Genomic DNA, 3,795 nt, shown 5'->3' with positions numbered 1-3,795 from the left:
CTCTGTTTGGGGCCTCAGTTTTCCTAGCTATAAAAAGGGCCCATTGGACCAAATGGTCCCCAGTGTCCCCATTCAACTTTAACCATCTATATTTTAGGGAAATAAAAAAAATGAGGAAAAACTCTCTCGGAAAAAAAAAAAACTAATTTGGGGACTCAGTATTTCAATATTTCAAAGCAGACTGCATCTTGCACTTAGCATCTGGTAATGCTTTTAGATTGTTGCGATTCCCCAAGTTTCACATGGTCAAAAGGTGTGGTGTTTCACCTGCCTTGCCCGGTGTTTGACAGTGGGTATGTAGCTGGGATATGAGGGTGGTGTGTTTTTGTGTTTGGCACATTTGCAATCGCCAGTTGCATTTGTTATAAACAGCTCCGTTCTATTTAGGGAGCTGGTGATCAATAAGGCAGATAATATTTTCATCATATTCAAAAAGACTAATGTGAAGACAGCCTGTTGAGGGGGCCTCTGTTTTCTTAGCAGCTTCACAATTTCCTGCAGACTGTCTCCCATCCAGGCGCTTTTCTTTGCTGGGTCTGTCCTCCGTTCCAAGCACCAGAAGAAACATACCCAGTCATTTGTTAACGCTGGAGAGAGAGGGAGAAAAAAAAAAGTGTCACTTCTGGTAGAACTAGGAGGAAAAAAAAAAATTCATGGCAAGATTTTCTTTTTCCATATTTCCAAACAGTGGGGGGAAAATAATGGAATGTTTGCCTTGAATTTTGTGTTGCTTTGGCTGCAACGAAGAGAGAGTTTCTTGAAGGCAAAAATCTGTCTTTTGTCTTATTATTGCCATCTTCAATCACTGGAAAATCTGTTCTAGCTGGCGGTTTTGCATTATTACTTTTTTTTTGCCCTCAAATCTGTCGCTGTGTACCAATTGTGGAGTTCCTTGATTCAAACATGGATGGGTTGAGACTCATGAAGTGGATTGGAATGATCCACTTCCTCTCCGCAGATTGTCTCCCCTTCTCAGTGAGGTCTGGAGAACCGACCTGGCTTAGGAAGCTCAGGATCGCAGCTGCGTGGGTGACTGGGTGACAAATGCCCAGACCTTGTCTTGGAAGCTTCTTTCCTTGCTGGGCAGAAAGCTCAGGGCAGTCCACACAGCACGGGAGCATCTAGCGGGCCTACCTCCTCCCCCTTGACCCACGTGAAAAACGCTTCCTAATCGGACACAGAGGCATGAGGTATCAGTGTCATATTGGTGATTCTTTTCTGGAAACGTGACTTGTTTTTCCATTCAGGTCCCCGGGCACAGGGGGAGCCAGATAGAATGCACCAGAACTCCTTCTCTGACTCCATTTCCCTGAAAACGCCGGGTCTTCTGTTTGCCTTTTGTTTCTTCTCTACGAGGCCCATTGTGACAAGAGAGGTGCCTGTTTGGGGAGGTGTCAGGGCAGGAGCTCTCCCCTGTCCCTCCTCACCCCAGTATCACTGGGATATCACCCGAGCGTCATCCGTAAATCCCACCGCCCCTATGTGTGCCCCCCCTAGCAAGAGAGTCACCAGAATTTTGACTTGCATTTCTCTTATTTTTTAAAATAAACAACCATTGCAGGTATCTTTTTTGAGAAGACTACCTTCTTTGCTGAGATAGTCTCAAAGGTGAATAGCTGGTTCATTACTAATTACTCCATTATATGGATTAGGTGAATGAATGAATGAATGAATGAATGAATGAATGAATGGTAGGGTGTTATATGGCCCCACACATTGGCCAACTCTGTGAGACGTCTGAGAAAGATCTGGAGCATCCAGGGCCGGGAGGGAGGTGAGGCAGGGGGCCTTAAGCTCCAGGTGAAGATGCGCTTTAGGAGGTGGAAGGCAGTTCCGAGACCAGAACAGAGAAGCAAAACACGACCGACATATCCTGATCCCTGGTGCTCTGGCACCGCGCCAGACTCGAGGTTTTCAGAAGCAGTTGGAAATGTCCACAAAACAAGTCGTTTACTTTTTCTAAAACAAAAGTCTGATTCGGTCAAAACGAATTAAACTCTAGGCAGCAGTTCCTGCTTACCTTTATTTGACTTGAATAGGCTTATGCATGGACACGTAAAAAAAAAAGAGTCCTTAAGACACATGAAAATGTCTCAGATATTCAAGGACTAAGAAGACAGCCGCAGGTCCCGGGGTCTTGACTCTTCAAAATTCAGGAGTCAAGAAGAAAGCTCCTTTCCAGGTATAGGAGCTTCCGAGACATGCTGTTCCCACATTTGGTCTAGAGTCAGAGGGTCGGGACTGGACCCTGGGCTGGCAGCGTGGGTTGCCCTGGGTTAGGCGGTGACCTACCGCACAGCGTATGCAGGGACAGAGAGAGGCTGGGTGGGAGACTGGCTTGGGAGGTAGCCAAGACCTGACGAGTTGCAGTTTATGGCAGGTGGCTGGGGTTAGGGTCATCAGGGGAGGAAAGGCAAGAGGGACAGCCGGACAGAGCGTCTCATCTGTTGGGTCAATGACAGCTTCATTCGTACCTCATGTGGCTCCCTGAGGACAAAGCTCTTTGGGTGAGAAACTTGATGGTGACCAAGAATTCTCAGAACTCTAAGCTTCCATAGTGGATCTTGTCCTCTTGCTACAGTTCTTCGGTTGTTTAAATGCCCGTTATCTATTTAATATTTAATACTGAGCTTCTTTTTGCAACTTCTAGTCTTCATTTACTCTTTCTCTTTTTTCTTTCAATAGAAAAATCTCTAAATTCAACGAGAGAATGTTTTATGGTCTTCTTTGGGGCTCCTCAAGATCTCTGAGGGAAGAGGTTATCTTAGACTTGATTTTTCAATTAATCTTCGGAGGCTCTCCATTTTCCAGGTCATGACCCGAGGCTCAGATCAAGATTAGGGTCTTTGGGAAACAGAGATATATCAATGTCTCAGCTAGAAATATTGGAGGCCAAACAAAAATTGCAAAGGACTTTTCTCTAGCTCCCTGCAGCCTTAGGGGCTGGAGGCTTCACTTCATGGAATTTTCCTGATGGAGACAGCAAGAGGCACCCATTTGCATTTTCCCCGTGGAGATCAGTGCCAGGTGGTCTGTTGGTATGAGAGTTCTTGCAAGTACAGAGGCTTAGCTGCAGTGGGTAAAGATCATGTGGTTTACGGAGTTTGAGAGATCTCCGATGCTCTCCAGAAATGTGTCCTGTAGTGTCAGTAGAACCTCCAACTAGCAGATAATAGCAGTGAACTTGACACACACATGGCTGTTTGTAGTTTACAAAGCACAGCCAGGCAGAGTTACGTCCTGTAAGCCCCATGGCAACCTAGTAGGGCAGATATTATTAGTTCTCCCTACTTTACAAATGAAGAAATGAGCTAAGACATGGCTTGTCCCAAGTCACACAGCTGGCTGGAGAGTGAGTCAGGGTTCGGAGCCAGAGCTGCTGGCTGCAGACCTCATGCTCCGTCTCTTACCTAGATGGTGTTGTCCTGCTGCTGCTGCTGGAACTCCTGACCTCACCTCCTGGGCAACCCTTAGCAGACACCCAGAGCTTCAGAGGTGGTTTGAGCAGTCGCCGCACTTGGGAAGAGAGGTGATACCTGGTCATGAGCGGAAGTTCAGGACGGGGAACCATGAAAAGGGCTTGACAGCAGGGTCGGAGCTGGGTTGCTGGTCTTTTATTTTTTATCCTTTCTAATTTTAAGCTGGCCTTGATGTTCTATCAAACACCCATGTAGCCCCGTCCCCTACCTTCTAACTGTTGACGTTCCATATTTGTAGAGAACCAACCCAGTTGGGGAGATCAATATCTCCCAGGACTTTGATCTGCTTTGGGAAAGGTTATTACTACAAGGAGCT

Source organism: Microcebus murinus, chromosome 23, assembly GCF_040939455.1.
Source record: "Microcebus murinus isolate Inina chromosome 23, M.murinus_Inina_mat1.0, whole genome shotgun sequence".
In the NCBI taxonomy this organism is placed as follows: Eukaryota; Metazoa; Chordata; class Mammalia; order Primates; family Cheirogaleidae; genus Microcebus; species Microcebus murinus.
The sequence above is the reverse complement of the archived record's forward strand: the minus strand, read 5'-3'. Positions refer to the sequence as shown.